The sequence below is a fragment of the Streptopelia decaocto genome (assembly GCF_964273445.1).
Source record: "Streptopelia decaocto genome assembly, chromosome: 2".
Classification (NCBI taxonomy): Eukaryota; Metazoa; Chordata; class Aves; order Columbiformes; family Columbidae; genus Streptopelia; species Streptopelia decaocto.
The window spans coordinates 75,791,824-75,813,868 of NC_138655.1; the positions used below are offsets into that span (position 1 = coordinate 75,791,824).

Sequence of the window (22,045 nt, forward strand, 5' to 3'; positions counted from 1 at the left end):
TGATCTCAGTATTGGCTTGCACACAAAAATTATTTCCCTTGCTTAATCCAGCTTAATCTCTTTCCTACTGTCATCACACTGTGTAGATCTTAATGAACAACACTTACTGTACTACAGCTGCATCATAGATGGGAGGCTGCTATTAAGAAATATATAGGCACCTTCTAAAAAGGCCACTTTCTCTCTGCTAACCTACTTTGATTGCATCTTGACCTATAAATTTATTGACAACCAATGCTTGTTTCACTGCATAAGTTCAAGTATTGGTTTCTGGATAATAGAAAGGAAGAAGTTAATATGTAACATTGTTTATTACCAGGTGCTGCAGAATCATGCAAATCTTTGAAGTTTGTTACTTTCTTTAAATAACATGTCTAAATTAGACTTCAGTACTGACAGCAGCGCTCAATACATTTCATAGCTACAGTAGTATTACTGTTTACAATTACCAAATATGTTTAATCAACTACTTTCATAGAAGCATCAATAAGGAAGATGGGCAAGGGCATCACAGAAGTTCTCTCTGAGACAAGCTTCAAGAAGAGTAACTGTGATGGCTGTGGATCCTGTAATAGAGAAAATATTGGACAATAACAAGAAGCACAGAGACTGATGAAAAAGTCAGCACTGTGGTTGGATGAGACCACTTGAAATCCTCAGATACAGTCTCACCAGAACTCTGCACAGGAATCCTATCACTCAATGAAGTATTACCCAAGACTCACACAAATTATATAGCCTATCTTAATTGCACAAAATCAGCACAACAGTAATCTCTAACAATATACTACTTAAATTTTAGAAAATAATTCTATCTACCTTAGACAGTCAAACTGGATTTATCTTTTTCATTTCATCTCTTAAATTTTTGGTTTTCTTTACCACATCTTTCATACAAACCCCAAGCAATCCACTCATAAAATGAGAAGAATAATACTGTCCCATGACAAGAGCTTCAGATTTGCCTGGTAAAAATAACTACTAGACAGGAAGCCTATGGCTTGATGGTATTTTCATTTAGTTCAGCATATCTTTCATTTAATTTCATGGCTGAATGGGCTGAAAGAGCTCTTCATTCAGACCAACATGACTGACACCAGAAGCAGACATTTTCTCCTCAGAAACAGACTTAGATTCACTTAAGCCAGGCCTAAGCTTTTGATGTTCTTCTCAAATAAGAGACTGATTTAAGAATTCACACCACAGAAAAGCACAGAAAGATTACCCTGTACTACTGAGGAGAGTAAGATTTCTTATTAAAAGAAATATGGAGAAAATGCAATTTAAGAAAACCCTAACTATAAAAAAAGGTACTGTGTTACAAGAAAAGCACAGGAATTATACCTAGAAAAATGCAATTTTATAGCTGCAATTCAATTATTATGAAGTATCTTAAGGTGAGGTTTGAATGTAAATGGAAGGAAACAAGATTAAAATCTAAATCATAAAAAATACTGTATTTTATGCTATTTTGCCAGAATTACATTCTGCAAAATAGTGAATTACATAGTTTCACAAGCATAATTCATATGAAGATTTGCTTTACAAATCTAGCCACAAAAAGACTTTACAGTAGAATCTAAATAAAAGCCTTTATTTTAAATTCAAGATTATCTGTAGCACCCAAGTGATTAGAAATTAATATAATTTAGAATTGTTGAAGGAAAAAAATCTATTTAGGATTAATATAAGAAACACATTTCAGAAGTTCAAATCTGTCATCGATGAGTCAATATTGCTGTCTCTCAGAGCAGCATCCACATGAACAATATTCCATATGAACAGAAATGTTATTAAATTCATATCACTATTAGGGGAAAAAAAAAATTGCTTCTTCTGTAAATGTGTCTCCCCTCCTACAAAAGACTAAAGACACAAAGAAAAGCATGTTTGCAATAAATTAAAGCCCCAGATGCATCTACAAATAATTATAATATGAATTTTCCAGCACATAGACGCCCAAAGGATTTCTTAGCTCTGAAGAAACTCAGAAAAAAATCTTTCAGTCTATTAACCTCTTGTAGAGTAAAGAACACTAAATGCCTGAAAGGCAATCAAGACAATTTATTTGGGCTCCACTTTCTGACAAGCTTAAAGAACATTTCTACTCAAGACACAGAACTATCTAGTAAGTAACTGAGTTTCCTAATCTTCTTAATCCTTTTGTTTAGTTGTTTGTTTTGGTTTTGGTTGGTTGGTTGTTCTAAATCTGTTCATCTCTCCTAGGAGCTTTCCTCATACTACCAGATACAGAGGACATTTGTTCCCTTCGGTGGGTTGTGGATCTGGCTCTTAATCACAGACCACCAAATGTAAATATTCACCATAAAAATGATGCAAAACAACTGAGCCTGAACTTCCTCTTCCTAATTCCTTTTTTTCTTTGTAATCACACCAGTACTGTAAGTCAGACCAGCAGACAGAAGCTTCAGCAGGGTTGAGAAGGAGGGGAGCAGCTGCCTGCAGAGATGTACGGTGGTCTGTGGATGTGGGGATTTGCCTCAGCCATTTGTTGCTTTAGCCTGGCAAAGATGGACTTTCTCTGAGAATACACCTCTCTGTCCTCTGATGGAACTGGTGCAAACATCTCCTCCACCCTGGCAGCAGCTCCCCGCACAAAATGACTGACGTGTTTGTGGACCGGTTGCATCTACTTGAACAGATGAAATACAGTCCCACTCTGGGCTTGTGCTGTACAAACAGGGCAGAACAACTGAAAGAGGCTTCTTGTTCAAATAGTTTATCAGCAAGTTCAATTAGGTTCTGCTTTTAATGAACTCTACTAAGCTCTACTTATTAGCAATGCTATGAGACACTACTGACTTGCTACTGACTATCTGGACACCGGGGTCCAAAACCATCTCCTGCATCTGCAGCACTGGGGCTGCAGGTGCAGGTTGGGCAGGGGGGGAACTGTTGGGCTGTGGGTTGGGCTTGGCAGAAGCAGAGCTGAGGCTGCGGCCACCAAGAACATTGCAAACCATGGCTGGCAGCAGGGAGGAAGCCCAGCCCCAGGGGCTTCTGGCTGCATGGGTCCAGAGGTGGGACATCCTGGCCCATGTAGAAAAGTTGCAGAATGTGATGGAGAGGCATAAGAAGCATACTGGAGGCCACCTGGGGTTTGGCTACTGTGCACTGTCCAAAGGGATGAACCTTTTGCTGTCTGCTGCTCCAGCAGGCTCTGAAGTGTGGGAGTGGCTACCTGTGGAGATATATGGGCACTGCTGAGGCCAGGAGGTGCTGTAGCCCGTTGCTTGGTGGGTGCAGTTGTCACGGGTAGAGACACCTGCAAGTGCCCTGCAGGTTGACCATGTGGGCTTCGGGAGGGCTGCCTTTAATTCATCTCTGCACCCTGCCCTGATGCAGCTGGAGCTCTCTGCTGGAAGCCAACTCTTCTCCTGCATCTCTCCAGAAGGTGGGGATGGCCTCAAAGTTGTGGTTGTAGCATAGTTGTAGAGCAACTGCAAAAACCAAAGGAGAAGAGTTAGTTGCCACCACATAGAGACTGGAAAACCCCAAGTGATGAGAATTAAGACTTGGAATTGCAAGAGACAAATATAGATATTGAAAAGGACTCTCAGGGGTGTTAGAACCAAAGCTTAGGCTAACACATTATGAAATGGTTCTGTCAAGTCATAAACACCCTTGGGTTTTTGCCATCTGGGAGCAGAGCAGTGTCAAATTTTAAAAAGCATAAGAACTGCTTTCAAAAGCAAAATACCACTATTTTTCATCCACCTGAGTGTGGTAATACTATGATCCTTAGATGTATCTTCTTGGCATTCAGCAGGTGCTACAGGAAGGTTTCAGATTTGGTACATCAAGATACGTAGCAAATACTTTCAAAGAAATCTGGTTACACTGAGTCTTTCCACTGAACACGTTCGATCTAAGTAGATAGAACCAAAGTGCGTATTTTTTGTGTTTCTACTAGTCAGAAAGACTAACTCAAAACTTCCTGAAAACAACCTGAGAAGGAATTTAAAACCAGACCACTCACTACTATCCTCATATTGCAAGACTTTATCATATGTGAATGTCAGCTGGTTCATGTACAGAGCAGCTGCTGTACCTTGTTGTGAGCAGAAGTTGCTGCTTCTACTGCTGGGAATTCAGGAAGTGAGGCTGATCTTTGGAAATCTTACTGCATTTTGATGCATTTATAGACACTGGCCTGTCAAATAAAACTCCTCATGCTCTCAGTTGCAAAAGTGTGCAGAGGTCCTGTCCTGCCCAGCCTAGCACTTCCTGTTTGAGGAAGTCTTCATTGATGGCAATGCATTTTCCACCCTCACTCCACCAAATGGATGTAAACTGGTTGTTTTCCACCATTTTCCAAAGCTTTTTTGGAAACAGGTGTGATGGGAATTTGTTAGCTTCACCCACTCTTACATTAGAAACAGGAGTGTCTTGTTCACTCTTGTGCCCATCGCTGCAAGGTTGAACAATCCGCCCTTCCTTTCTGGGCCGTATGGCAGCGCCCCAGCGTGCTCTTTCCTCGTGTCCTGGAGGGCCGGGAGAAGTTGTGTCTGTCAACTCATGTATTGTCATCTAAATGCAGAGACCAGTCACAAGTATATAGGAAGGCGGCTCTGCTAGGCATAGAACATTGTCCAAAGCACAGGAAAACTGTTGGATAAAAAGAGGAGGGGAATTTATGCAGTCCTCATGTTTTTCAACTGCTATAAACATATGGAAGGAAACAGCAGGAAGAAAAGATTTTCTGAAAAAACAGAAAGCAAAAAAAGGAAGGAAAACTATTAGGCAAAGATGTGACAAGATCAGCATCAGCTTGCACCTTTCCACTGTGGCAAAGCAATGCAGAAGCACCACGTCCAGTACAGAGAATCCTCTTCCAGACATCTCCTTCTCTAAAGAAACAAAGATGCCATTTCCCAGCACAGGGCAGGGATTAGGGACAACCTGTTTTCCTCTAACTCCTTTCCACCACAGACAGGGACAAGAAGGCAGTCCTTGCATGAGTCCAGCTCCACTTCCAACCATTATACACTCCACAGTCAAGAAACAACCACAAAGCATCCACTGCTCAAACCAATGCTGAAGGTAGCAACTGCATCCTTATCTTCCTTCCAAGATGGCCTGCTCTTTGCTGGGATTCAAGGAACAGGCCAGTTGGAAAGTCTAGGTTTCAAAGACTAATTTCTCCAAAGCATCTGTAGCCCAAGAAAATCTGTCAAATGCCTTTTTAAATGAGAAAATGCTATACCAACACTGATTGTTTCATACTTTAAAGAGTATGATAATTGACACTAGAGCTATATTACCAATTTTTGGTAATTAATACCAAGTGATGATATTTATATCAGGTAAGTAACAGCTATAAAAACTACTAGTACTTCTGGCATTGATTACAGATGCAACACAAGCAGAAACAGTTTATTAAACAGCTGAACAAATGGGACATTGAGGGGAGGAGTGCATTGCTCAAGAGGAAGTAGAAGAATGTGCAACTAGAAAAATGACAAACCAGCACTAAACTCTCAAGCCAGGGCAAAAGCTGAAATATTGACATCATAATAATGTTATCTGACAACCATTCTAGTGCCAAAAAAAAAAAAAAAAAGCATCCAATTCTTGCCTGAGAATCCCAACACTCCTGTGCTTCTGTAGTGAAGACCGTGATTGTGGCTGCAGAGAAGTAACAAAGTCCTGTACTAAGATATATCCAAAACACTTAGAGAAATCAAGTGTATATTCAGGACCTGAAATACACCCGGTACAGGCATTTCATACAGGGTTTTATAAAAATACTTTTACATGATGTTTATACTGTACATGACTAGACTGTTAAATGATATCTGACATTGCTAAAATGCTCATCTAAATACTAGAAAGGCAAGTGTGAACCCAGCCCGTTAGGAAGGTTCACAAATTATACAGCCCTTATCTCTCTGGACAAGAAGTGCCAGGTAAGAATGTAAGGTCTGGAAAACTAGAAAAGAGCAAAGTTTTAGGGAGTGTTTTCCAGATGTTTGGGTCATCACAAGTCAAATATTCTCAAGTGAATTTAGTCAAAACCATTTTGTAGTAGGCCTAAGGGAAGGAGACAATTTTGTAACAGTGGTACAAAGTACAGGTTAAAGTCCATAGATATTGCCATGAAAAGGAATATAGCCTTTTAGAAGGTACTTAGATGAAAGAGCAATTTTAATAAATTGATGCAAAGTTTTACATTAGCGTAATTGAGAAAGACTTGAAAAAACTCTGCATCACCACAGTGCATTTGCTGTCTATAAAACATAGTTAACTTTGGTGAGTGGGAGCAGTCAATATTGTCCATAAGGGTGAAGAGTAAAAAGATAACCTATTTGTATTTCACAAGTCTTCTATCACCATGTTAGAAGAAAATATGAACCTTATATAAAGAAGAAAGCTAAACAAAGAATTTGAGTGTACTCTGGTTTACTTGTTTCCAGGAGAGTATGTGGCTTAGTACAAAATTATTTAAAATATTTTTATACAGTATGAATATTGGGCACCTAGTGTGTACAATTTACATCTGTAAAACATTACCCGCTGTAACAATTTCATTCCAATCCTGCATTTGACTGAAATCTCTGAAGGTTGATCAAAACCTCTGGGGAATAGAACTGCCCAGCATTTCTTCCCCTTTCTCTGGGGAACATCCTCTTTCTTCTCCCACCTTTTGCTGTTGATGGTATAATAACTGATTTTTTTCAAGTCCAACAGAGTCCCAGGGAAAATTTATAATTCAGATCCACAAAAGCCTGACCTTTGTAGGAGACTGTATAAGTCACTTGTTGCTTGCAAGTCCAGGGCAGAGCATGGTGATCATGGTAGTTGTTTCTACAGCGCTGAGAGTGCACTGGGATGCAAGAACTGGGCAACAGTATGCCGACACTCATGGTGAGTGGATGGGGCTGCTTGTATGAAATGTCCCAAACTGTCACCAAATACTAAACGCTGCGGAAAATTATTAGGAAGGATGGAGTACGCAGTGAAGATGAGGGCAGGCACACCTCTCCTGGAGGTCAGAAAGGCTCTCTGGTGGTAGATAAAACTGGGGTGAGTTTGTGTGCCTCGTTTCTTCTCCAAGTACTCTTCACTCTGCCCTCATGACAAGCCCAACTTCCTGCCTACACTAAATGTAAAAGAAGAGTAGAGAAATTGTTTTTGCTAATGCCAGCTACATGGGCTCCCTAGGCTGCTCAGTTCTTTCTGCTCTTTCCTCTTGTGCTCCAGATGAGAGCACAGCCTAAGGGAGGAGGGGTGCCTCCAAAAGTGAATGAGTAAGGTAGCAGAAGGCACCTACAAAACAAACAAACAAATGAACAAACAACAAACAAACAAACAAAACAAAACACAACCAAACTAGACAGCCTTCAAAAATAGACAGACAAGCTGAAGGTCCCAGTTCTGATCAACATCCCAAACACTTAAGAAACTTCAAAACATTCAAGAAGATTCAAAATACTGACAAACTACCCACCTTAGTCAGGTACTCAGGAAGCAAGGGTCAAATTTAGGTCTTCTCAGGAGCAGCAATCAGGCTCCTGACAGGATGCAAAAACATAGCCAGAAGCAATACTTAAGACTTTCCACACAGATCTGTTTTCACTCAGAGAGTAGTGCAGCTCAGTGGCACCACTGCCTCTGGCAGAAAAGGATGAGAAAAGAAACACCACCAACATTCAAGAAGACCGGGGAAAAAAAGCCACTTAACAGTGCAAAATTAAGAGAACTGATGAGGAATTCTGTAGAAGCACTGTCTTAAAAAATGATTAGGACAACTTCTTCTACCATGTGCTGGAAAGCAGATCTCCAGCATCCTCTGTAGCATGCAAGTAATGGTTGCTGCTGATAGGACTTTTCAATAGTCAGGTGTGGCATTAGAAAGAGTTTGTGAAGATGATATGTACATTAAATTTCCACACAGCATCTAAAAACTGTGGGAAAGGAATGACAGGAAAGAGGAATCTATAAAGGACAAAGAACAAAAGGGTTACATTTTTGTTCAAAAACTGAGCTTGCTAATGCCTGTGTAGAAAACCAAGTCTTTTGTTAATGATAGCAACAATGAAGTCCAATAATTCCATGAAAGAGCAACTGGTGCAGAGCTTACAAAATTTAAACTTAAAAAAAAAAAACAACACACAGTAAATTACTGAACTTCTGAAAAATGTTCATCATGTTATGTACAAAATATACCATTGAAACTTTTCTCAGCTATCTTTGATTCAATACCTATATCCGATAGCTTTGCATTTGTGGAGATCTTTCAGAACTTCGTTTTGTAATTTATAAAATACTAGTTTCTAGTGTTTTAATTAAACATCAGACATGTAACAGAACTAATCTCACTTTTCTAAAACACAGTGCACATCAATATGCCATCGACATCATTCATTTCAGTCAGTCAGAAATTTGGGCGGCTGAAATGTGAAGTAAACATTCATTTGAGATAAAACTGGAATTGGTAGATTTACATTTTAGTCACAATGCTGCACTTCCGTACTGTGATCTTGTGCTAAAAGATACTAGTGCTCTGCTCATTTTCAAAAGTATGTGCTTCATTTTACTTTTACATTTACTGATGTTTACTCTTATAATTCAGAAATAAAGAACATGGATTTACACAGAAATGCTCAGAATAAATTTGAGATAATTTCTTGGTAGAAACATGTAGAAGAATAAAAGCAGCAGCTTCTAAGAATGGTAAGCTCCTCCATATTTTAGGTCTAACTCATGGGCAGCAGCATATTAAGGATCTGAAACCTGAGTTATGACTGCAGTGTGTTAATCTAGGATGGAATTCTTAATTAGCTGTTGTAAAAATTCGTTCTCAACACCATTCTGAATTAAGTATGACTTTTTTTTTTCTCTTTCTAAAATACAACTGCTACTGAAGCTTAAGTGATTATGGTGTTTAATATGCTCTGCAGTTGCTCTCTTAAAGACTTAATAACTGTGTGCACATACACACATTGTTTTGAGACTAAAAACCCCAGAGCTAAATGCTGTACCGTTCCAATACTCCTTGATAAATAAAGAGCGGACGACCTACAGCCGAAGTCTGACATTTGAGTAGCCAGTAAAATTAATTCCTTTACTGAAACTACAGTAGAAAGATCACACTTTCTAACTAAATGGCCCTCTTGTCATTATACGAGTAGTGTAAGTACTTTTGGAAAAGTAAGAATCTGTTCAGGAAGGAATGAAACCACAATATATTAATGTCAAAAATCAAAACAGCAAACGGATTTCACATTACACTATGAACATTCCAATTTTTAATCAGCCCTGCTAAAAGAGGAGTGTGCAAATGGGGACATAGAGGAAGGAGTGTTTAGGTTTAAAAGACCATTCAGAATAAACTAAACTTTAAAAATGCTTGGGAAACAGCATGAATGAATGAATAAATAAATAAATAAATAAATCTATTACTATTTTAGTCACAAAATTCTATTTATTACACTACCTGAGAACCAACAATGTAGCATCTGATGCAGAAGAATTCTTTTTAAAAGCTATAAATTAGAATGGTAAGAAATAACCTCTTTCCCAAATACAGAAGACTTGCAAGGACCTAATTCAAGTAAAATAGGATAGAATTGCATTTGGTTTACATGAAAGAGATCTCATATGACAGCCAATAAAAAATAAGGCAGAACTGTAACTATGGATGTTTACTTTGTCTCTACATTGAAATATACAAAATTATTTAATAACTATCCCATCTAGCTTTTGAAACTGCTATATTACTACTGCTGTGATCTCTTGTCAAAACCTAAGTGGAATGCAAAACTTAATAGTGGTCATCTGATCAAGTTACATTTCAATTACACGTGCCTGATGTTTCTATGATACAAGGTAGACCCATTCATCGATGACCTAGAGGAATGGAACAAATTCTGCTTAAATTGCAAATTGCAGGAAATTGTTTCTGCATGTAATGAATTCCCCTTTAAAAGCAGCCCTTTTTGTTTTTAAAAGCAGAGAGGTACGACTATCCAGCTAAACAAGAGTAGATACAAGAAACCGGGGGGAAGGGCAGGGAGGCGGGCAGAAGGAAACAATCTATTACACTATTAAACTAAGTCAGTAGGTAAGTAGTGTTTCTGTCAAGAAGACAGGATCCATGCTACAACAACTGGGACTGGAGTCAAAAGCCACAGAATCACAGAATGGTTGGGGTTGGAAGAGGCCTCTGGAGATCATCTAGTCCAACCCAGCTGCTAAAGCAGGTTCACCCAGAGCAGATCACACAGGAATGTGTCCAGGTGGGTCTTGAATGTCTCCAGAGAAGGAGACTCCACAACCTCTCTGGGCAGCCTGTTCAGTGCTTTGGCACCCTCAAAGTAAAGAAGTTTCTCCTCATATTCAGATGGAACATCCTGTGCTTCAGTCTGTGCCTTTTGCCCCTTATCCTGTCACTGGGCACCACTGAAAGGAGTCTGGTCCCGTCCTCTTGACACCCATCCTTGAGATATAAATAAGCAATGATAAGATCCCCTCTCAGCCTTCTCCAGGCTGAACAGACCCAGCTCACTCAGTCTCTCCTCATAAGAAAGATGCTCCAGACCCCTAATCATCTTTGTAACCTGCTGCTGGACTCTCTCCAGTAATTCCGTGTTCTCCTTAAACTGGGGAGCCCAGAACTGGCCACAGTACTCCAGATGCGGCATCACCAGGGCAGAGCAGAGGGGCAGGATAACCTCTCTCGACCTGCTCGTCACACTCTTCCTAATACACCCCAGGATACCGCTGGCCTTCTTGGCCACAAGGGCACATTGCTGGCTCATGGTCAACCTGTTGTCCACTAGGACTCCCAGGTCCTTCTCTGCAGTGCTGCTTTGCAGCAGGTCAAGCCCCAACCTGTACTGGTGTATTGGGTTAAGAATTCTTAAGAATTATGTGTAATGGACACATGTACTCAGCTGTCACATCTAATCCACACATGCCTTCAACATAAAATACTAATGTTATATAACTATTTTAAAAAAAATAATTTTAAATTATTTCCTTAAAAAGTGGAACAAATTCACAAGAAAAGAAAGAGGCTCTTCTTTCCACTTCTGTCAAAAAATGCACTTGAAAGATAGAAGGATTCAATTACCTCCAATGGGAGGACTCAAACCTAGAACACCTCTGGTTTTGGTGTGTGTGTCCCTGACAGAAAGGGATTCATATCTGATGCTGTTCTCTCCTTCTGTATTTTTCTTTTTGCAGAGTGACCCACATCCACACAGCTTCCACAGGAGATGTCTGAAGAGTTTACTTGCAGTAACTTCAAGCTGTGGTGCCTGGATGATTTCCTGATACAGGATAATTCTTCCATTAGCTCCCCAGACTTAGGAGCAATGTTAAGGGCTGCAGAATCACCCCTCACAGAAATAAAACCAAAAGACCTGATGAAAGAGCTAGCAAAAAGATAACTATAAAATATGATAGATTCTTACACTTTCAGTAATGGTCTTCTGCTGAAATAACATCATGTCAAGCATTTGAGCCTTACACAGGAACAAATAAATTTTCACTGTGGCACCAAGATTAGGTCTAGAGTTTTGAAACAGCAAACTCAAGAAATTTAGGGAGTGAGCTCCTGCACACTAGGAAGATCTAGACTTGAAGAGAAATTTGACATGGAAGAAAAAAAAAGGAAAAAAAAACGCATACATACATAGCACCATAAGAATCTCCTTGATGTCCTTGTGTGAAAATGCAAACTGGTAGCCTCAGTTTGTAAATGGATGTAACATTAAGCCTTTCCACATCTCATGAGGGAGCAGCCACAACAGGAGTGGAGCAGGTGGCAGTTCAGCAGAAGCAGCAGCTGCTCCAGGAGGGGCACAGAAGCCATGTTGCCATCCTCCAGCGCATCACAGATCAGAACAGACTCACAGCAGACTTCTCCATGGCCACCCCAGCTACCCAAGCCACCAGGTGTTGTTTCCCTCAGATTTCCAGAGCAGAAACATGGTCCTGTGAGTCTCTTCTCTGGAACAGATCCAGGCTGAAGACTTCAACAAGCACTGCAAATGTGAAAGTACTTGAGGCTGTTCTCTGAGATTTAAGTCTAGCATGAAGGCTTCTGGCAACATTTCCACTGCACACTCTTGTAGCAGGGCACAGCAGATCTTGCAGTCCCTCGGTTCAAACCTCATGTCTGGGCAGGAGTAAAATTCTTGGTTGTGTCACTATTGACACAACTAAATCCAACGGATATGGAATGTGTCCAAATGTGCATGGGCTAAAAGGTGTCAAACAAGCTACTGCAAGCAGCCATATCCTTTCATTTTTCCTCATAGGATAGCTGTGAATCTCAATTGGCTGGAACTGCCCCCAGAAACTCCCAGATGAGCCAGTTTCAGGGGATGGGCTGTGGTCTTTACTTTTATTTCATTTGGATAAACGAGCTGCCAGGGAGGTCAAGATTACGCTCCCAATTGCTTTGTAATGGAGAGTTCAGACATTATTTTAAAGGCTGTATAGGTTCTACATGTAGAATTAAGTACAGTGCAAATGCAAAATGAGGCAGGATTTTTTCCATCCAGACTTACTGTGAACTCGAGGCATACCACCACACTCAGAGCTGACTGACAGGATTTTTTCCTAATGTGTGTTTGAATAAATTCACATACACTCCAGAAGAAACTGAAGGTGTTTTCTTTAAGAGGAATACTGTACTAAATTACACTTTAACAGAAACACAATACACCAACTACTGTGGAAATTCTTGCCAAAACGTTTTAGCATTAATTGTGGAAGGCCTGGCAATAAGAAGAAACAGTGAACTCACACCAATTTACAACATTTGCATTACACTGCAGCATTGCTTGGCTATCAGAGCATTGCTGTATGACTGCATCAAGTTTGACATCATGAAGACACCAGCTACAACGCACTATTCTCTTTGTGTCACCTTGTGGCATTTTGGTGTTGAAAGTCAAATACATGAGAGCACTAATCAAGCAATTGACAGTGCTAATCTCTCTCTTTATCTGAGTTTTGAACAGAATATGCATTTTTAATGTGTTTGGGCTCTCAACCTGAATTTTTTTCAAAAAGCATATGTGAGACACTATATTGTTACCTGGAACTGTCCATGTACACCAAATAAGTGTCTGTTTTATAATTTGCTCTTAATTAGCTTACAGAGAAAGCAGAATGTATTATGCAGGAAAAACTATATTTAAAAACTTTACAGCAATTTACTAGTATAATATCAAGTTGATAATTAAGCCTGGAATAACAGCATAGCATTACTGGGCTGTAGCGAGGCCTTTACAACTAAGCTTCAGCAGAGAATTTAGAAACCAGCCCAATACTGTTTAGTAGACAAGCAACTAATCTTCTACATGGAGTTCCCAGTTGTGATCCAACCGAACTCTGGACTAAAACTTGGGACACGTGGGCTCACCTCATGACTTTTGACAACTTCATGTTTATGTAGGTAAATACTTGGCTTCTTCTGAAAGATAAACAGCAAGAGGGTTGCTACACTTTTCTAGCTGAAACATCCCTCTCACTTCAATAAAAAATACTGCCAAACTTTAAACAGTCTATTGGCATGCTCAATTTCTGCTTCCATCTCTTGCATTTTCTGTTGTCCCCACTCTTGTATGCAATTCTGATGTGGTATCATTCAGTTTTTCTGTACCTTCTCTAATTCCAGATGACTTTTTCTGTGCACAAGATGAACAGGTTTCTCTCCTGGAGAGTCACCCACCCAAGTGGCCTTCTGCCTGTGGGATGCCTGCACCCCTGGTTGCAGGACGTGGGAAGGTCAGTACCGAATGAGCCCCAAGACTGCAAGAGACAGAGGATGGTCATGTAGTTAAGGCAGCTCAATGTCTTCCTGGGAGACGTGACTGATTTGATCTTTACCTCATCAGTCCTGGAGCTCTCAGTCTTGGCAAACTAAGCTTCTCACAGCTGCTCACTGAACATTCTGTGTCCATCTGCTAAGACTCCAGACGTGCAGAAATGTTGATCATGCAAAAAGGTACAGCTGAGGACACTAGGAAGTCCATTTTAATAATAGTAACAATAATAATAGAAATAATTCCAATTACTCCGAGCCTTTAAAAAAAAAAAAATACAAAATTAGAGAATATGATAATTTCAGCTTTAAATCTCTCTGTACTTTTTTTCCTTCTTGTTGAAATTAATACGAATTATTTCTTCTCTTAGCATATTCTATTCACAGCATCTCTGTGATACTGTTGTGGGGGGGGGAGTTTTTAATTCTGGCCATTCAAGTGTATCTATCAGTGCAGAAACTACAGTCCTATTTGCTCAACACTTTAAGGTTTGTAGTTAAAGACTATCTTAATGCTGAACACTGTCTTAATGCATTTCTATATTTCCTAGTTTCTGCAGACTCACACTGCCTCTCTGTTGTCCCAAAGCTAAGCAAGCTTTATATCACATGAAAAAAACAGACATAAAAGGGCATGAAAATGACAAATATTTTTCTGAAAATTAAAAACTACTGAGTTTGGTTTCAAGTTCAGATTGAACTTTCACAATAATTCACATTTGATGTGCTCCAGCTCATCCCTTCTCAATTAAAACTTGCACATTTGTCAATAAAGATTTAGAGATCAGCAGTTCATTTATCATGTTTGCTTAAGTTACTCATTTCTAAATCATAGGTCTATCCCAGCTACTTAGCACAGAGCAGTGTTGGAAGGACTGATTAAAGACCATGCCTTTTGTTGCCAGTGACAACTATGATAAAAGGGTGAGTTAAGAAAATATGAACAGCAAAATACCTGTTTCAGCTGAAAAAATGTTAGCTAATCCAGTAGCTGAGATGCAAAAAGACTTCACAGCTTGTTTACAGTTTTCTAAAGAAATGTTGTCTTCATGTTCGGATTAAGCAGCAAAACTCAGAGAAAGACACAGCAGCGAACACAGAAATAACGTGTAAAGGGAAACAAAACAGACTTCTGCTTCAGGGGCAGGCATTCCTGCAATCATACTGATGAAGTAGCCTGAATCTGCTTGCTTGCTACAGAAAATTCAGTGCTTAGCTGTGAACAACTCATCCTCCTTATTTGTAAGAATAACATCTGAAATCTAGCTCTTACTTATTCTGCTGTAGGTTTTTTGTTTGGTTGGTTTTGGTTTTGTTTGAGTTATTTTCTTTTCTTTTTGATTTGGTTTTGTTTGTCAAATTTGACAAAATTGAGTAGTGATTAACAGTAATAATATACTGGTCTCTAAGAAGTAACATAACAGCTTTCTGAAAGTAACTTAGCAGACACGCAAAATCACCATCAACACCAACAAGTATTAGTCTGGTCACGTGTTTGTCCCATTACAAGTGGCACTCTATAAAGCATGCTGAGCTAAAGGTTTCAGCTCCATGACTGTACACACAACCTTTCAAATGTACCACGCTACATAAAACAAAATGGTAACTTCTTCAGCCTGCAAATCCATTGCGGAGTGAGGGTAATGCAAGATTTGGATAGCCATGGTCATCTCAGAAACTTTAATATTAACTTTGTATTCCACTGCTAAATTTATGGCAGCATCAGTCCTATTCAGTGCTATTAAATTTATGGCTGATAATTCAGTACAAATAACACATCCATTTGTTCTGTTAGCCAATAGTAGAATATGCAAGTGGGTGCACCTGAAACTTTACAGAATGTGCAATTGAGTCCAGAGTCCCCAGATGTCACAAAACAGCTCTGTGTTCAGCCCCTAGGGGAAAGGAAAAGGGCATTGCATGGGCCAAAAGCCTTAACTGACCCTGAGAATGCGAGATCCGAAACTGGTCCCAGTGATCACATCTGCTGTTCCCTACACAATTACAGAAGTCCACAGCTTTTCCCCATACTCGCTCCTACAATGTAGCTATGGGCTGTAAACACAAATATCCATGACAAGTTGAAACCTAAACTGTTCAGATAAATAAGAAAAAAGCTCCATAATATAAAGCTATAACTACCACTAATATTGATACTAGTTCCATTACCTAGGTTTAATAATTAACTTACAGTTTTTAATTATAATTTTTAATTGACACAAGTTTTACATTGGAAAAAAATGATACTGAAATAAAGAAGCTAATGCTTTGCTTATTTTACTGTCTTTATTACTAAAAGCACTTTCACCATCTCCAGGCCATTGGTGGAATTCAATAGCTGAGGAAACAGAGGTTTCTAAGGAGTCTAAGGTGAGATAGTGTAGGTTATAATCACATTCATCAGATTCCCCCCACAGGGACAGTATCAAACGTTCAATATCTGCCTGTGGGGTTTAACTGTGATTTGAAAAATGTTTGTGTGGATTTTTCAGAAATTACATTTTCTCCAGTCTTCAGAACTTTCAGACTGTCATACACAAGAACTTTCTTTTTATGAAGTTAACTACTGTTGTGAACTACCAACCAATTGAATCTACTACTAGAAGATAAAATAAACAGCAGATGCCAGAAAACACATTCAGAGTGACTGGTTTGTATTCTGATACCTGCATGATGGTTTAATATTTATTCTTCTGATCCATCAGCTGGCACAACATGCCACACAACACAGAGGCTATGTTCCACATCAAGACTGTTGCAGCAAACATAATTAATTGCATGCCTTTCACAAATCTATTTATTTGGCTTGACCCACTATGCATTAAGTTAAATCCAATATAGAGATATATAACAGAAAGATACCTCAAAGAAGCATCATGTTGAAGTAGGCAACGTAATTATTCAGCATATAATCAGCTTGATATATTTATACTACCTAGCTTAGAGCTGTCTCCAGAATGGAAGAATTACAGGGAATCTGGAAGGTAGCACAATGTTCAAATAATTTATTTTTTAAATAATGCAAAAATATGCTAGAAAAAGGCTTCTATGTGTTAATCTAATTGGAAAACTATGCACATTGCCTTTGTATTATGCCAGCAATAAATTATTGCATAAGAGCTATTAGCGATTACTGAAAGACATTGTTTTCACAGTATACAATGTGGTGATATAACGATCCCATCTTTTTTGCTGAAGTCATAAAATACCTATTTTCAAACAAATCTGTTTCTAAATTACCTGAGTACAAAAACTGCCGGCATCTTTTCTAGCTCTTCCCATATATCCATATTCAAGCACCCATTTAGAGAAAAGATGAACAAATTTCTTGTGAAACTTTAAAAGAAACATGACACCAATCTGAAAGCACATATGAATCTCAAAGCAAACATACCCTTTTGTGGTATTTAGAAGTTTTCAAGTTAGAAAATCATATTCTCTTCACCTAACATTACAGTTTATACCAGCAGTGCCAACAAGTTATGCTTCCCAGCAGCAACGGCAGGTCTTGCTGTGGCTTGCAAAAGTCGGTGTCACAGACAGGATTTTGAAACATACAGGAACTTGGGAGGAAATTCCTGATGGTTTCATAATCTTCCTTGAAGCAAAGAAAGATGACCAAGAAATATGAGCTCTAAAACACCCGAAGGAGACCACTAAACAGTCTCCACATACACATAGTAGGTATAAGAGCAGGACTGGAAAACATTAAAAAGATAATTTAGATTAAAATATACATGTTTTTGAGGAAAGAAGGCATTTTGGAAGACCAGAATTTAGAATCTAAGTGAAGAACATAGAAATAAGTAGGAAAAGAAATTACAGGGACACAAAAATATACTGTAAAGAATCTGCAGGTTTAGAAAGGGTTCTAGGAAAGACAAAGCACAGAGTAAGACACAAGCCACTTTTCTTTCAATCTGAATGTTGGATGCAAGCAAAATGAGAATAAGAGAGATAAGGAGGCTAAATCAGGCAAATTCATTTCCTCCTGAAGTACAAATTTACCTCTTCTCACCAGCTCAGGAATACTGAGGTTTCTGCAAACCCTTTCCTATCCCACAGACTCATAGTGATTCAAAAAAGCCCAGTGGGCTGGGCTGCGGCTGCTCTCACCGTTGAGCAGGAAGGCAAATGAAGCCTCAGGCAATGGAACTTCACTGACAGGAAATTAAATGAAAACTGTTGTATTAATTACCATGAAACAGATAAGCGCAGGGAGTCAGTGAAAGCCAGCAAGATCCTGTCATTTTCCAGTCCTACACAGTTAACTATGCTTCAAAGAGCTGAGTGCATCTGCTTTGTCTCATGCCAGCTACCACTGGTAAATCTTTCCGCAGCCCTCTAATAAAGAAAACACAACTAGAACATTTTAGGTTTAAAATAAAAACCTAACTTAATGTTTCAACAGCACAACATTCGTCTGCAAACCATTCAAAGCACCTTTCCCCTCCCCATGACATCTTCGGAAGAAAAAAACATCAGCTGAGCTGGGCTAAAGCTCCTGTTAAAATTGGAACCTTTTTTCTTAACACAAGACTATATACAAAAAAGTAATGAAACTACCAAAAAATATAAAAGCATTTGATAATTTTTGATGCTGGCTCTCTCAAATTCATTGCTGGACATAACACGGTGTTTTATCAGTGACTTTAAGACCTGGCAAAAGGACACCAGCCTCAGACTAGGCCTGGCCTGGTCTTAGTTGTCCCATTGTCCCAAGATGCACAGCGAGGCCACAAGACACTCAGCTACCGACTAGCAGTGCTAGAGGCTCCTTAATAGAAGGCAAACCCTGTAAAGGAGGAAAAACAAAAACTAAAACAATGAAGAAACAAATAAGAAAGGAAAGGCAGAAAAAATCGGCAGTTAAATTCCTGTCATCTGGAATTTAATAAAAAAAAAAAATCAGTGAAATGGTGGTTAGAAATTTCACCTTAAAAAAGTATTACATTATATAAATGCATGAAATATTTAAAGCAGAAGATGGAAGAAGATCAAAGTTTATCTTCTGTACATTTCACAGAATAATCTTAAACCGAGTCAACAGGTTTTACTTTCACAAATGTTTTTTTTCAGATACCAATGTTTTTACTGAGCTTGAAGGTTTGCCTGGTTCAGCAGTTCCTCCCTCTTGACTACTCAAATTAACCCTGAACCTGGTTCCAATTGGAATTTAAAATTTATAAAATAGGTCCCTGCTGCTCCAGGTAGGGTGATTGGACTAGATGATCTTTTGAGGTCCCTTCCAATCCCTAACATTCTGTGATTCTGTGATATTCAATCTGTTGGCAACACAACAGTATTATAGAGTGGGTAGCAGAAACTTTTGAGCAGATTTTAAAAAGACCAAAGAAAGAGGTTTCCACAGAGGAGACTGACGGGACTCGTACCATAAGCACACTGCAAACTGACTGCTGAAATACTTGCTAATAAATGTAATTTGTGTTGGATGTTCTATCCGGATTTTTTTACAGCAGTCAGAAGGAACTGTGAAGGGTTTACAGCTACTGTAAAATCTCCTTTGATGCTTAGAACCACTGAAGAGGATGGTTGGCCTTTCATAACTCTTTGTGTTCTCCAGTTTTCTACAAGTACCTCTAGAGTTCACAATGTCCAAAGAACTGCCAAATGTCCTGACAGAGGTCCAAGTAAAAAATTGTGAATAAGAAATATTAATACCTGGGATTTTTTAATAACAATTTCTAACACTAATTCTGATTCTAAAAAATGATGCAAGTAGTTAAGTATTCACCCTTCTCATAGATGAAATTTCAGCCTTTAAGAAATAATCTACTTAAGAACTTCAGTATACTTTCATCCACACTCACATAATTAAATTCCAGATATATGAACAGTAATTATATTTTTTTAAATTAATAACTCATTACTCTTCTCCCTGACTACAAATTGCTAGACATGGCACTATCTAAGTAATCACCTGAATACTTTTAATGGCTTTTTTGAAGTGCATTCACCTCCCTGAAGTAACATAATCTTTTATCTTCATCTGTTAAAATAAACTGAACACAAACTCAATATTCATGGACATCATTGGCAGATAACTGAGTTTAGCTAATGACCTCTCTTCACTTTTCCAATAACCTCATGCAGTTCTCTTTATTTACCTATATGCATTTTTCTGTTCAAAGACTAAACATGCTTAAAATTTCCTGATGATTACATGAAAATATATAACATTAATGCAGACAGAACTCTCTTCTGACACCCAGCCTTCTGAAAACAGATGACATCTCTCACTGGCTAAGCTTAAGTCTCCAAACTATTACTAAAAAAATTAATTTCTTTTTATATCAAAGTTTATTTTCAAATGTATTAAGAAAACCATAGTTTCTCTATAATTTGCATTATTTAGAAGCTATTGTGATAACCTTCCATGACGTCAGGGGAAAAAACCTTAAAGTTCTCATTTTTCCCTTATAATAATGTCATCCCTATTTTGTACAGTAACTGTCTCTTAGTTTTTTTTAGGACTGAGCATACGTTCTGAAAAAGTACAAAATTTAACTTCACAAAAATTCAAAGAAATTTAATGTGGAAGCCGATATTTAAACTTCACCTCTTTTTAAGATGCATCCATTGATTTTTCTGCAGTAAGGAAATCAACAGCTCTGTTCCAATTGTTGTGCTTACATGACAACTTAATTCTAGTTAGCAAAATCACTTTGAAATTGCTCTTCAATAATAAAAATCCTTTGTTTTCCCGTGGCAACATCAAAACAAAGACTTTTTGTTACGGAACAGTTTTGAACACAATCTGTAAATGATGATTTTGTTCTATGTCAACACAGTTTCACTTTTCCATTGCAAATCAACTTCTAAAATTATAGCTAAGCAGGCAAGTAGTGAGGGACTTTTTACAAGTATAGGCATGTATGACCCAAAATCATTGTTAAGGCAAAGGTTTCCTAAACAGCTCATTTTTTGAAACAGCTATTTACCATAGGATTAAATCATAAGGTAATATACTGCGTGAAAGCTTTTGATTTTATAAACACCTTCACATTTACTGATTTGCCATTTTAAAGAAAAACTCCTTGATAATCTTCCAACTACAGATTTTTATCAACAATTACAGGAAAACTGACTCTGCAAACAAATCATCATTTCCTTTTTCATGATGTGCAAACACAACGAGAAAGTATTTGCTGGGATGAGCAACTGACAAAAAAAATATAGGTATGCTACAAATGGATTTATATAGGAATCTTTCCTAAGAAAAAGCAAGCACTATAGCACACATGAACTGAGCTGCTAAATTTACTTTCAAATTATAACATTCTTGGTATTATTCCATTCTGTTTTCTTACAATTTAGCTTGATATGACTAGTAAATTTACTGCACCCTGAAATTCTGTTTGCTTTACAAAGTCACCTCATTCTTACAAGAATTGTAACTTGAAATCTAAACATACTTTCCATGGCTGCTTTTCTTTCATTTTTTGCCTCAAATTCTTCTCCTTAGCATCCAGCTTTATTAATTTCCAAATAACACCCATCTTCACAAAATACCATCATAGTTTTGAGTGTCATTCAATCACAGATTTTGAATTCCATTTGTGGAAAGAAATTGATGACTGACTGTTGAAAGTTTTCAAGTAAGTGACATTAAATACGAAATACCTTATTCACATTCTTGGCATGAATGTAAGATGCAAACATGTTAAAATAACAAAACAGGCACCCTAGTTCCATCTACTGACCAAATATTCTCAAGTAAAAGATATCACTCTCTTGACTTAAAAAGACTGTTTAGAAATTAATGTTTAAAATAATTTTGAAGACAAATAAACAAATTTTTTTTCATTAATTACCACAAATAGTAACATTTCCAGTTGCAACACTGTAGTAGTTAAATCTTTGCCAGGTTTTTGGTTTGCTATCCCAAGGCACGTTTAAAAATAAAGTATTTCAAAAGGGAAATAAAATTCCACATATGTAAAATATAATGGACTACAATAAATATATTAACCTGGTAGTGTACATGTTTTCACTCTGTTACAGGACTGCATATTAAGAAGCTGTTAATTATCCTCCACATTTAAGTTTTTGTATTATTTAGTTTATCTATAAGACAAGAAAATCAAGACAGCCTTTCCAGTTTACACATACCGTGTAACTGGTAGTCAGAGCTAAGGACTTAGGGCATGGTCCGAAGTGACACTTTACTGGATAGCAACACAGGTATCTGTCTCTTGTTTGTCATTTAAGTCCAAAAAG

General features: G+C 38.1%; 1 long non-coding RNA gene across 1 annotated transcript; it reads right to left on the reverse strand.

Moving 5' to 3' along the window:
* Nucleotides 1–298: 298 nt before the first annotated feature.
* On the reverse strand, nucleotides 299–17,298 carry LOC309436188. Its single transcript, XR_014183303.1, has 3 exons — nucleotides 17,199–17,298; nucleotides 3,203–3,461; nucleotides 299–566 (listed from the first exon to the last, which is right to left on the reverse strand). It is a non-coding gene; the product is annotated as an uncharacterized lncRNA (long non-coding RNA).
* Between the last annotated feature and the right edge of the window lie 4,747 nt (nucleotides 17,299–22,045).